Below are 15,151 nucleotides of genomic sequence, written 5' to 3' on the forward strand. Positions count from 1 at the left end.
ATACATTCAAGTGAATGGTGACCAAACTTTTGAAGCTCAAAAAGCATATAAAGGCAGCATAAAGTAATCCACTCTAGTGACTCTAGTGGTTTAATCCATGTATTCTGAAGTGATATGATAAGTGTCGGTGAGAAACAGATCAAGATTTAAGTCCTTTTATACTTTAAATCTCTACTTTCACTTTCACATTCTTCTTTTGTTTTTGGCAATTCACATTCTTTGTGCAAATCACCACCTACTGGGCAGGAAGAACAATTTAAAGTACTTGAATATTGGTCTGTTTCTCACCCACACCTAGAGTATCACTTCTGAAGATATGGATTAAACCACTGTAGTCGTGTGGATTACTTTTATGTTGCCTTTATATGATTTTTGGTCCTTCAAATTTTGTCTACCATTCACTTGCATTGTGAGGACCCATATAGCTGAGATATTCTTCTAAAAATCTTGTGTTCAGAAGAAGAAAGAAAGTCATACACATCTGGGATGGCATGAGGGGGAGTAAATGATGAGAGAATTTTCATTTTTGGGTGAACTATCCCTTTAAGGCCTGTATCTCTGCTACATATCCACAGTGACTAAAATGCTTTACTCATGCCATCAAGATCATGCCATTGTGTTCACAGGCATACAGTATATTGGTTTCCAGGGTTGGAAGAGTTACTTTTTAAATGTATTCCACTACAGATTACAGAATACATGCAGTAAAATGTAATTTGTAACGTATTCCGTTAGATTACTCAAGGTCAGTAACATATTCTAAATACTTTGGATTACTTCTTCAGCACTGGTAGATTTTTTCACTTGTTTTGACTATACATTTCTGCCAGTACAGTGAGACAAAATACACATTAAAAATACATTCTCTGAAAAACCTAAATATCTTATGCAGTGTTGTTTCTAAAAAAAATCAATCAAATTGACTAGAAATAGCATTTTAGCTTAGCGTAAAGCTGACAATTTACACAAGGTTTATTTCTATTTCTTCTGCTCCAAACTTACTTCAAATTTACTTCTCTGTCTGCTCGTATAAATGTAACACATCATAAGAAAGTGTTTCACCGCTGTTCAAATGCACTTTGGATCGCATCATTTATATGTATAAATGTTTTCCATCTGAAAGGACTAAATATTTAATGAAACAAATGACAATAAAATGCAAAGTAATCTCTTCAGTAATCAAAATACTTTTTGAATGTAACTGTATTCTAAATACCAATGATTTAAATTGTAACTGTTGTGGAATACAGTTACTAATATTTTGTATTTTAAATACGTATTCCCGTTACATGTATTTCGTTACTCCCCAACCCTGTTGGTTTCTAATGTACTGCCACTTGCCCTTACTTCTGACATCATGGCAAGCAATTGGTTTACTTGGCAGGGAATTTCCAACTCTGTGAGAAAACTGACAAGAGAATTGGATAGCAAACTTGTTCACATGGCTTTAAGAAGACGTAAACCAACAGTTAATGCTGCTAATTGCAGCCTCTTGTGATGTGAATTTTCCTGTTCGAGATAACGCTGATTTTCTGATCAAAGTGGTAAGTGGTCATCAAAAACATATACAGTAGTTAGAATATGTATAACTTGCAGTACATTTTCTCAAGACTCTATAATGCTTCTAATTTTGATCCACATTTTCAGGAATATCAAAAAAATGGACCTCTATTTTCAGAGCTGAAATTTTATCAACGTGCAGCTAAGCCAGATTCTAGTAAGTATTAGTTGTTTTAAACTTGTTTTTTCACTCTTCTGTGATGGAATTTTTTCTGTTGTTGTACAGGAGCTATTAACCAAAAAAAAAAAAAACTGATTTTATAATGGTCAAAGGAGGGAGAAGCAGATGTTTACTTGGAGTAGTGTTGAATGAAAATGCTGAAGACCCCTCATCTTCATTTGAGAGTTCTCAAACATGGAGTGCATGTCAATGATGAAGTGGCTATAGATGTAAATTAGCCTGGCTAGGCGAATTAATAAACCAAAGCAAACATGCACCTCTGTGGTCATTACTGCAATCCCAGCTTGTTTGAGCTCTAATTCAGAAAGAGTGACCAAATTGCTGATAATGATGCTGGTTTCTTCAAAGGGCCCCTCACCAACTGTCAGTCTGGTGCATTGCCAGTCAAGACAGATTCTCAGCTACACAGGATAAAGTGTTTCTTTATTTGTGTGTGAGAGATGTGTCAATGTGTGTTTATAAAGTATGTGCAAAATTATAAAATGGTCAAAGACTTTAAACTCTGTCATCACAGTGAACAAATGGAAGACGTCTAAATGACTGGAGTTTTTGGGTATCCCAACTTACTGGGGGTCTGGACTGTCTGAACACAAAGGAACAATATATGATAATTAAGATGTATCAGTTTGAAATTTAAGGAATTGCCCTCACCCTCATGTCGTTCCAAACCTGTATGATTTTCTGTCATCCATCACAAACAAAAGTAGATAGGTTAGGCAGAATATTAGGCACTGATGGCCTCAGTCACCATTCACTTTCATGGTGTAGAGAAACAGAAGTAATGAAGGTGAATGGTGAATGAGGCTATCATTCTGCCTTGCATCTCCTTTTTTGTTGCTCAGGAGAAAGTCATACTGTCTATGTTTGGAACAGCAAAACATTTGGTTGAACTATGCCTTTAACTAAACTGCAAATGTGCATCCTTTTTATATCCTAATTGTAGATTTAGTTCCATTTTTATTTAGTTTTGTTGTTGTGTACAGGTTCATGATGATGGACCGCCTGGGCACAGATCTGCAGAAGGTGTTTATGGAGAATGGTGGACAACTGAGGAAGGCCACAGTATTACGACTGGGTGTCCTCATGGTGAGCCCTTATCTCTGTTGGTTTGGGGTTCAACAAGGTTTCTGAAAAACAGTGCTGAATTTAGTACATCATTTATTTGGCATTATAAATAATTAAACCTGTTTACTTTTATAGTGTGTTTATGAATCCTATTGTATATTACTATATTCAATGTGACATCGGTATATAAAGGGATTTGATTAAAACTTGATAAGCTCGATAGTAAAAGCAGTGTTTCATTGGATAAACATTTACATCAGGCTCCTGCGGTCATAGAAAACCAGAGTATAAATATCCAGTCATCGAAATACCAGTGTATTTTAAGATTGTGACCTTCCAGTACTTGGAAAGTCATAGAAATTAATATGATCTTGTAAAGTCATGGAAAAATGTAAATTTCTATAGTGATTTATAATTTTTTTGGTTATGCTCAGCTACTTTTTAATTGGATACAAATTTCTCTTTGTGTTTGCAATATCTGGATAATTTTTTTTTTTTTTTTAAATCCTTGTCCAATGACTGAAAAAGTCATGGAAATATATACAGTTGTGCTCAAAAGTTTGCATACCCTTGGATAATTGGTAATATATGTACCATTTTTAAAGAAAACATGAGTGAGCAGGCAAAACACATTTCTTTTATTTCTTATGGGATTCATATTAAACTGTAGGTTATAACAGAATGGCACAATCATAAAACAAAACATGGCAACAAAGAAAAAAATGAAATGACCCCTGATCAAAATTCAGCATACCCTTAGTTCTTAATACTGTGTATTGCCCCCTTTAGCATCAATGACAGCATGCAGTCTTTTGTAATAATTGTCTTTGAGGCCCCAAATTCTTGCAGGTGGTATAGCTGCCCATTCGTCTTGGCAAAATGCCTTCAGGTCATGCAAAGTCTTTGGTTGTCTTGCATGAACCGCACGTTTGAGATCTCCCCAGAGTAGCTCGATGATATTAAGGTCAGGAGACTGTGATGGCCACTCCAGAACCTTCACCTTTTTCTGCTGTAACCACTGGAGGGTCAACTTGGTCTTGTGCTTAGGGTCATTGTCATGCTGGAAAGTCCAAGAGCGTCCCATGCACAGCTTTCGTGCAGAAGAATGCAAATTGTCTGCCAGTATTTTCTGATAACATGCTGCATTTATCTTGCCATCAATTTTCACAAGAATCCCATGCCTTTAGAGCTCACACACCCCCAAAACATCAGTGAGCCACCACCATGCTTCACAGTGGGGATGGTATTCTTTTCACTATAGGCCTTGTTGACCCCTCTCCAAACATAGCGCTTATGGTTGTGACCATAAAGCTCTATTTTGGTCTCGTCACTCCAAATTACAATGTGCCAGAAGCTGTGAGGCGTGTCAAGGTGTTGTCAGGCATATTGTAACCAGGCTTTTTTGTGGCACTGGTGCAGTAAAGGCTTCTTTCTGGCAACTCAACCATGCAGCTAATTTTTGTTCAAGTATCGTCATATTGTGCTCCTTGAAACAACCACACCATCTTTTTCCAGAAGAAAAAGACGATGTTATACTTAGATATCTTTTTATATCCTTTTTCATCTTTATAAAGTTCCATTACCTTGTTACGCAGGTCTTTTGACAGTTCTTTTCTGCTCCCCATGGCTCAGTATCTAACCTGCTCAGTGCATCCACGTGGGAGCTAACAAACACATTGACTATTTATACACAGACACTAATTGCAATTTTAAAAGCCACAGGTGTGGAAAATTAACCTTTAATTGCCATTTAAACCTGTGTGTGTGTGTCACCTTGTGTGTCTGTAACAAGGCCAAACATTCATGGGTATGTAAACTTTTGATCAGGGCCATTTGGGTGATTTCTGTTATCATTATGATTTAAAAAGGAGCCAAACAACTATGTGATAATAAATGGCTTCATATGATCACTATCTTTAAATAAAATTTGCATGATCAGTCATATTTTCAAAATCAATGCCAAAATTTCACAGTTTCTGCCAGGGTATGCAAACTTTTGAGCACAACTGTAGGTCAAAAGGTGTGTGAACCCTGTTTACAATACTGCATAATGTGGTGTATCTTGAATAAGCTTTAGTTGAATTGCCTGAGAGTCCACCTGCCTTGCATCCATCTCATATGCCTGCAGTCATTAAAATAGGTCATTATGAGGTTACTAAATTATTTATGTTAACCTTACCCTCTGTCACTTTGCCCTTAACAGCTGGACGTGCTAGAATATATTCATGACAATGAGTACGTCCATGCTGACATTAAGGCTGCCAATCTCTTATTGGGACACAGAGATCCAAGTAAGTTGAGTCTGCATGCACATCACCACAATTAATAAGGTACATTTTAAACGATTGGTTGTCATTTTTTTGTGTAAAATACCAATGCAAGTGCAGTTCATACTCGGCTGTTTTTATTAATTTTTGTTGATCGTCTACTAAGACAGCCAGCCAGCATTGATGACATTTGGAACTTTGGAACTCTTAAATAAAATAGATTAATGTCTCAATTGGCAGTCAAACCTAAAAACTGAACCTGTTTCCTTTTGCTTTGCACTAACAGATAGACCTTTGATAAGGGATTTAACTTAGAGAAAATGTCTTTTCCTGACTTTATCCCCTGCAGGTGTACCTGGCTGACTACAGTCTCTCATACAGATACTGTCCTATTGGCCAGCATAAAAAGTACAAAGAGAACCCCAAGAAAGGACATAATGGCACTATTGAGTATACAAGCACTGATGCTCACAAAGGATTAGGTAATTTGAAATTGGTCATTTATTTTATCTTTGGAAGTTACACTGAGGTTATACCAAGAAAGAGACACATGCTATTATGTGCAAATGTCCTGCACTGAAAACCCTAATAAGTTCATTGCACTCATTTGATTGAGTAAACTTGTTCCCTCAATTCCACTGAGTAATGGGGTCTCCCAAAACTTGAGTATTTAAGTTCAGTTAACTTGGTTTTCAAGTAGAGTGAACTTAATTATTTAAGTTGAGTTAACTACATGCAAGTAGACTTAACTCAGATTTGAATTTAAATATTGTTGTTTCTACTGTTTTAATACATTTTATTTGAATTGATTCAATTTTAGATCAAATAACAACACAACTCAAATAAAGATTATAACTAATTCTAGGTCAGTTATTAAATAATTCTTTACAGAAATGCATATATGCACTTCAGCTGCACATGCTCAAAGAGAACTGAGATAGTGTACCCAGGGTCCAACTTGACCAAAGAGACAGATCACCCTAATGATGACATTCCACCAAACATCTATTTGCAACAAAGCATAAATAATATAACAAAAGAGCTAAAACATCTATGAATTCTTAATAACAATTATTTAAATTCCCCTGTCTGTTCCCTCTGACCAAGGAAACATAATTCTTTAAAACATAATTTTGTAGATAAATATGCATCTTGCGCTGCTTTTAAAATACACTGTGTCAAGTTATAACTCTTAAAAGGGGTTTCATTCAGCTGCGCTGCATCTTGCTGTTTTGAACATAAATGCATCATAGAAACTTTCTTGCCTCCATCTGCGCTATTTTTTAATAGTTGGTTTATGTAAACATGCACTAGATGGATATCTTCAATCGATTTTATGTGTTTCTGGTGATGTGTGCCACATATTATGAGCGGAACAAGTTCAACTTCTAAAAACACATTTTGTTTTGCTTCACGTCCAGTCCTGTGTGTAGACAGACGATGTCAGCTGGTGTGAAGACCAGCTCCTCTCCTTTGGCCTCTGTTGAAGCATCCCAGTATCGGGCTGAAGTTTGACAGTTCCTGATCGCATCAGTGCAGGATTATGTGTGTGTATGTTTCACCGTGGATTATATCTGTATGTGGCTCATTACTGCGTGGATTGCTTGTGAACAAAGGAACTGTATTTAAAGGAATAGTTGACCCAAAAATGAAAGTTCTCTCATCATTTACTCTCTCAATCACTTACAAATGTGTATGACTTTCTTCTGCAGAACAAAAACAATGATTTTTAGAAGAATATCTCACTTTTGAGATATTCTAGTCAATTTTGGGTAAGAACTGACCAAAATTTAACTCCTTTTTCACTGTACAGCTTGCCATGGCAGTCTCTAGACACAATCATGATTTCAAGGTCAATTACACTTCCTAGAGTCTGACGCATGCACAGAGCATGTAATCGAGCTTGAAATCATGATCGCCTAGAGACTGCTGATGTCAAGATTTATAGTGAAAAAGGAGTTATATTTTGGTCTGTTCTCTTTTAGATCACCTCAGAAGATTTGGATTAAACCACTGGAGTCATATGGATTGTTTTTATGCTGCATTTATGTGTTTTTTGGAGCTTCAACGTTTTGGTCACCATTCACTTGCATTGTATGGACCTACAGAGCTTAGATATTCTTCGAATAATCTTCGTTTGTGTACAGCAGAAGAAAGTAAGTCATAAACATCTGAGATGACATTAGGGTGGGTAAATGACGAGAGAATTTTCATTTTTGGGTGAACTATTTTTTTAAAGATTAAGGGTAGTTAAAAACACTATTGGACCTGACCGCAAAACCATTAGTAACCAGTTTCATTCATCAATGTCTCATCCAATAATGGCTGTTTGATTTTTATGGTTTATGGTGCAGCGGAGCTGAAGTAAACAGTTTGATAGATTCTGATGCAATGTGTTTCATTGATTTTGCTGCTATTGTTATTTCGTGTTGGATGTGCGTTGTGTGCAAACCCCTGAAATATACTTCTGAACGAGTTTCAAACAAATATGTCTGTATTCGAGGGGTTGTACAATGCTGACCAATCATAACAGTGGACATTTACATTGAGGTCTTAAAGCGGAAGAGAGCACAAAAACTGAACGTTTCAGTCAGAGGGCCAGAGACAGGGCTTAAAATAATAATATATAACTAATAGGCTTGGGAAGATTTTTCTGATGATTATCGATATAAATTGGGATTTTTTCAGATATAAATACTAAATAGTGCTGCTCGTTGCACAATAGTCTTTTTTTCTCTTCAGACATATTTCACAACACAACTTTAATAAAGTGTGAGCAGCAGTGTAAATTAAAGGGGGGTCGCACACCGGATGTGTCTGGCAGAGGACATGGCACATTCTAAAATTCAAAACAATTATTTATTTTCTACAAAATTTACGCACACACTGCCAACGCTCAGCGTCAAAATTCTGAAGTGTTACAGAGCTCATATCGCAGTTTTCCATTAAATTTGACACAAATCATTATCAATGGACAAAGATTATTTACTCTAGCCAGCACTGGATAATATATTGTTTATATTTATATTTCAAATAGCCTACACCATATATTTTCAGTTACAAGTATGTCGTTTTGTGGTTTGACAGCTTGAATGAAAGACCTTCACCTACATACAGAGAAATTGCATAATAAACATTGCCATTTCTAATCTTTAATTTGTGCAGTTACACCAGTGTCACTAACCTCATCATGCAATCTCATCAAAGACATTTTGTTCATTCTTCAAGTACCAAAACTTACTTTGGACTCCCATCTCCTGTGCCGCTTCAACTCATCTTGTGTGTGTGATCGTGACCCCGACTGGCTTCTGTAAATGGTATATCACCCACTTGTGGTCTCCCAATACTATTGCACCAGACTGTTAAACAGAGGCCAACTGAGTGAATGGGAAAGCACGCACATTGGGCTTCTAATTTAAATGTCAGCTAATTTTAATATATCGATGCCTCAAAAATATATAGATAAAATAACATGCTGATCAATAATCGTTATTTTGATATTTTATGACGTCCCTAATAACTCAATTCTGTTTTTGGTGCAAAAAAAACTTTACTAACATTATAAGTGGACTTCAGGGAAAATGATCAAATTAGACAGAAAATGCATGACACGACCCCTTTAAAGGAATTATTTTCACCAAAAAAAGAGATGCTTCTAGGTCAGGTATGTTGAATTCACGATGCATATCATTTACCCTGTAATGAGGCCCTGTATTTGTGGCTGGGACTCCTCAGTATCATGTCCTTAACACTGGGTCGCACTATTGGAAACACATTAACTCGTAAATTGTATACAGTCCTTTCTTTATTGGATATTGATTGTTCTGTCCATGCTTACCTGGGCAGACTTAATTCAAGAATTCCCTAATTAGTCAAAGTCATAACCTGCATCTTGTAAGCATTTACGATTAATTAAAGCTTTGATGTTTTGTTGAACTGGGGCTCAAAGCCAATATCTTTGCCTGCGCTGGCCATAGGACATTACAGGAGTTCAATACTGAATACACAGTGGTAAAGCTCGCTAATAGCCATGTTTCTGTTGCTGTTAATTTAGTTGTATATGGAGAAAAAAAAAAGAAAGATGAGATGCCCAGTCAGCAGTCAATATATAAAGTTTTAATGTTTAATGTTTTATTAGAGTGGTGCATTTTTTTTAAATTACTTATATCCATATCCAGTATACACATATAAGGTCATTTAAATTCATTGGTCAAAAAGAGTGGAAACCCCGATTGGATCAAGTTCTCTCCATTTTCTCACCATATTATTTATATGTAAAAGATGAAAACCTGGGAATGTGAGTGTGTATTATCCCTATTTATTGCTATAAAAAGGACAAAAAAAAATAAATAAATAAATAAATAAAAAAATCCTTGATTCACTGTGGCTCACAGCATGGACTTAATATTACATAATGTTTAAGTACACAAGTAAACCATGACCAAGGTTCTTTCTTGATGCAATTTGTTAACTTTTCACGCACAGGATTCTACATATGGTCCTGATTCTATCTTACTGCTCCATAAATGTATGGGCTGTTGTACTGTGTAAATCATACTGCATATGGCAAGTGATAGAACAGCTTAGAGTTTAAAAAAACACCTACCCACTGATGCACCGATTTGGGAGTTCAGTGCCATAATCCACTTGCAAAACATCCTAAACCCAAAGCATTGAGGCTGTAACTTTGACAAGCCTTATTTTCGCCACTATCAGCAATAGAAGCGGCTGAGTTGACGTCACTGCACTAGATGCCTTGACGGATGACGCCGACAGCTGTTGTGTACGTCATTAGCACCGTCTGCCCTCTAGATGAATGCAGATCGCATTCTGTGATCGCAGAGTGTTCCTTTTCTTCTGGCCCCTGGCACCCCACGAATGTTGATTTGTAACCATGTTGAGAAGTGCAGAGACAGGCACTTTGTGTCCTGCTGAACCCCGTGCTAAAGGCCTAATTATCACCTGTAGGGTTGAAGTGTGCCGGCCTGAAATTCAGGAGGAGAGGTTCAAGAGTTTGGCATGACACTTTGTATAATCAGAATAACAATAGGCCGTAATTATGAACAACAGCTTTTGTCTGATGGAAGGTGTTGCACAGGGCCTGGAGTGCATCGTGCTTGTGAATCGCTCTTTTTATAAGTGAATTGGTGTCAGGACTGGGCCAGGCAGCCCACCCCTTCCTCTACCTATTACTGAGGTGTGCAAAATGTTTACAGAGTATGTCTTGTGAACTTTGGTCTTTACTCATAGTACCCATAATGAGGGAGGAGGGCCCTTTTTACATGGCACTTACGAGGTGTTTCTTCAAGGTCATGCCTGAGTTTTAGGGATGTTAAAATCTTTTGAAATAAATTCTGTTTGCTAAATTAGTTTGGTCAAGGGCAGAAGAAAAATAAAGAACCTATTTACGTTATCTAATGGGTCTGACTGTGTTGCTGGCTAGCAGGCAGAGAGACTGACTGTGTAATGGGCATGGCAGGATCAATGATGGTCATGGATTTAGGCATAGATTTTCCCTTTTGATGAATGCAGTCAATATGTAATTTCTCGGGAGATGGACTGCAGTTACAGTATTGAGTTAATACTCTAGGCACAAACAAACGATGTGACTTAATTTACCCATATTGATGAAGTTAGACCTTTTCATGAAGGGACATGCTTAACAGGAGGTGAACTCCTGTAAATGATTGAGACAGACAAAAAAACATCCCATTCAGATATAAATTTAGCTTGAAATAATTCATTGAGTGCACTTAAAGTCACCCCATAATTTGTCAGTCTGACCCAATATGTATTTTAGTTTAATAGCTGGGATCCAAGATCAGTACTAAAATGAATATTTCATATCTAAATGCTGCAGCTTTCTTATCTGGTTGGCATCAGACTAATCAGGGGGTTGAAGTGAGGCTATTTCACACTCAATGGCCTGTTCATAAGCAGATGCTTCTGCAGTAACATTAGAGTGCAGCTTAAAGCGGTGTTGTTAAAACTGGGCTGGGATAGACTTCCATAGAGCTTTTGAAAGTGTGAAACCAGCTCTCTTGGGAAGACTTGCCAAAAATCTCTTGGACCTATTGGAAGAGTAACCCCCACCCCCCCACCCCTCCCTCTTCTGCTCCTGGGGTTAAGAACAATTGCATTGATTCTACGAGTTGTTTAGCACTGCAAGACAAGGTTAAAGACAGATGCAAAGTGTGTTTTTGGTTTGATTAAATAAATGGCAGGATCATAAAAAGATGTAGCATCTTTTTTCTTCTTCTTTGCCTTATTCAGAGGCTGTGTAATAAATATAAAAAAAACAAACAAAAAAAACAAAAAAACAAAAGAAAATCTGTCATAATTTAAAAAGGACTCAAAAGTATCACAAAACATAGTCCATGCAGTTTGTGCATCATATTTCAAGTCTTGTAAAGGCATACAATAGGTTTTGGTGAGAAACAACCTGATATTTTTTAATTTTTTCATTTTAGCACTAAAAACAACTCATGTTCTCGAATGAACATGCGTGTCACTGTGAAAGAGCTTATCTCATGCATTCATGAACACGCAGCAGACAAAGATTTTCACTGCAAAATGAAATTTGGGGTTGTTTCTCACCAAAACCTACTGTATGCCTTCGCAAGACTTGGAATTATGACACATGGACTACTTTTATGATTCTTTAAGGTCCTTTTTTAAGCTTTAAAGTGAGGCACTATCCCTTGCCATTGTATTGAAAATATGGGCTGTGATATTCATTAAAACATCTCATTCCACATAAGAAAGTCATACAGGTTTGGAATGACATGAGGGTGTACAAATTATGACAGAAATTTCTTTTTGGGTTTACACTAGATGGCAGTTGTGTAATGTGTTACGACTTAAGTGTATATAGAGGAGGTCTAAGGAGCACATGCACACACTTCCAGACTCTTCTTTTAAGGCCAGAAGAGACCCCATGGAATCCAGGAACATGTGGGAGCAATTTAGGCCCAGACATTTATTTCTTTGTTTTACTGCTTGGCTCTCCATCGGAGAGAGTGTCGGGCTGGGCCACAGGCTGTCTGGATCATGTCAGAGGCCGTGAGGATCAGGTTCCTAGGACGAGTCGCCAGACCAGACGGAGGAGGAGGGCGTGTGAGAGAAATGCGAGGAGTTAGGAGTAGACAGACTGAATGCTGGTGGGAGGAAACTGACCTACTCTTTCAACTCAGCCCCTCTTAGAAAAGCCCTGTTAGCCTATAAGGCAGGCCAGGGCACCAGCTGAGAAAACAAAATACTCCTCTCCATCACTACCCCCCTTCTCCGTCTTTTTTATAAGGGCATATTTCAGCAGCCAATGGCTGGGCCATTCAGTCAACCGATTTTAACTCGCTTCAACCCGGCACTAATCTCCCTCCCACCTTGTTCTTAACTTTTCTTTCTCATATAGCCCCATCCAGACGAGGGGACTTGGAGGTGCTGGGCTACTGCTTGCTCCATTGGCAGTGTGGAACTCTGCCCTGGCTCTATTCTCTCAGGAACCCAGCTGAGGCCAAGGCCAAGTATGCTCCCCTTCCCCATTTTTCACCACACGTCTAGGCCTTGAGCTCTATTGTGTATAGTGGCCACGGATCAAAGGCTTTCTGTGCTTATTCAGCCTGCATTATTCACTCAACTGCTTTGTTAAAGCTGTTTAAACTCTGCAAAAGGTGTATAAGACAAAGATTTTCTTTAAAGCAAAAAAACATTTTTAGATGTACAGTATGTTGTTGGTAAATGTGTTTTTTCAACAGGACCTCTGTTAACAAAAGGCAATATAATCTGATATTTCTGTAATAACAGTTAACCTGTCCCCCACCTATTGACCACAGGGTAATGTCTAACCTGCCAGACTCTGTCATGAAGATGTCCTCCTTCAGCTCCAGTACGGACAAGTATGTGTGAGTGTATGTTGAGACCATCTGCATTGATCAACAAGGTATGGGACAGGGACTTAGCTGCCTCACCATCCCCACAGTCTCCTTGCCACTCCTTCATCAATGGACTCTAGCCGTCACTGCAGTATCTTTCCTCCCTCCACAGGGAGAGAGGGCACATGTCTCCTGAAAGGTGGCTTTGTGATCTATGATTATGATGAGGCCTTATTCCCCCAACCTTGAGAGGCTGGCTGCAGCTGGACCAGAAAGATAAGACCTCTAACATGCATCAAGGCAGTGAACGTGGTAGACATTCAGTTGGGCTGCCACAAAGAGAATGCACACTGGCGTAGCACTGCACCCAGCATATTTATTACAGTGAAGAATGGAAGGTGCCTATATTAGACACACATTTGTGTTCTTGTATGAAAGGAGAGGTCCTTCTACATTGTGCTCCTGCCACTGTCCATTTGTTAGGGAGATGTGTTTTTGTTCCCTTGGAATGTAAATGTAGTCTGCTGATGCAAGTTGTCAGTTGGCTGGACATTTCTGTCTGTTTGGTAAGGATCTATGTCAGCTGCAGAATGCATCCACATTAAAGCATGCAGACCAGCTCAGTTGGGGTTTATCTGTGAATTATGCAAATCTGCACCACAGTCCACCTTCACCACAATTAAGACTTTTCTAGTTTCCAAAAATGAATGTTTTAGGAGTCGTACAGACCAAATGCAAATGCAAAAAAAAAAAAAGGCTGATTCTGATGTTATCAATTTAAAAAGTTGAAGTTCTTTTTAACTTGACAGGGCCACTAAAAAACTTGGTGCTCCTGCACAAGATGCTGAAAAAGCAGCAAGACGTTGCACTACAATTAAAGATGTCTGTCTACTCTAGCGCATGTTTATATATATATATATATATATATACACACACACACACACACATTCCAAGGGAACAAAAACACATCTCCCTAACAAATGGACAGTGGCAGGAGCACAATGTAGAAGGACCTCTCCTTTCATACAGCTGCACTGTTTTTCAATATATATATATATATATATATTGAAAAACAGTGCAGCTGAACGCAAAAATGCATTTGATGTGAACTGCCCCTTAGGAAGTTCTTTACAACGAGGCTCTCAGAAAAGTGCCCTACTCAACATGATTATGCAGTCAGGTTTTCTATACGTTGTCAAGTTTTGCGATGCTGTTTTGATTCCTTTATCCACAGATATCTCTCTTTTTGGTTCATCATTATGTGAGATTGCGAGGTTCCTGCTTAGTGTGAAAGGCCTGGCCTACAATCAAAAGCCAGACTGCTGGGCCCTAAGGAAGGTTCTGTCAGAGGCCGGGCTGCAGGGCCCACTGGACCTCTTTAGGCCGAAAACATTGGAGATGGCCAGGTCAGCCACACAAAGGGTGAGTGAGAGATGCTTTGGCACAGCAGCACAGTAGTCTTAATGGAGACCATATGAGCTAGGGCTGGAGCAAGAGCAGCTTGTGGGCTGCGTTGGATTTATCTGTCTGGGAGATAGGAGATGCTCAGATTTTGGAATCCTCCTTTGACCCTTTCCCAGCTACACTGACTCCCACTTTTGCTCTGAGCCATTAGGCTGGCCTATTGGCTGCATTGGAGTTGGAGTGAAGTTGTGCAAACACAAAAAGAGGAAGATTTACACAGTGGTGACAGACTCAGAGTTACTGAAGGACTTCAGCTTGGGGCAACAGCTCAATTCAGTGTCAAAACTGCACAAAAGTGCTATTAATTAAAGCTCCTTTATTTATTGCAATCATATGCATGCTTGTATTTCAATGGCTCGATGTGCATTTTCAGCATTGAACAGACTGCTGAATTTCTACACTCTATCCCTGTCACACTGAGCTGCAGATGATTCAAGAGATGAGCCTGGCACTTTTCCTCTATAAGCGTAATGAGCTGATGTATCTTGACCGTGGTGTCGTAGGTTAACCTTTGCTGACCTTGCCAAAGAGCTTATTGGCTCTCAAGAGGGCTGAAGTGGAGAGGCATCAATTCCACTGGAATCACTTCACAGTTGATCACTGCTAACTTGAACTGCTGAACTATATGAAAGCCCAAGCAACCCAATTTAGGGCTGTTGAATACACACATTTTGCTAAGGCCAAAAGTTCGCCAGTTAGAATTGCTCTCATTTTTATGTGGAGCTGTCCAGCAGTTTGATTTG

Source organism: Myxocyprinus asiaticus, chromosome 21, assembly GCF_019703515.2.
Source record: "Myxocyprinus asiaticus isolate MX2 ecotype Aquarium Trade chromosome 21, UBuf_Myxa_2, whole genome shotgun sequence".
Lineage (NCBI taxonomy): Eukaryota > Metazoa > Chordata > Actinopteri > Cypriniformes > Catostomidae > Myxocyprinus > Myxocyprinus asiaticus.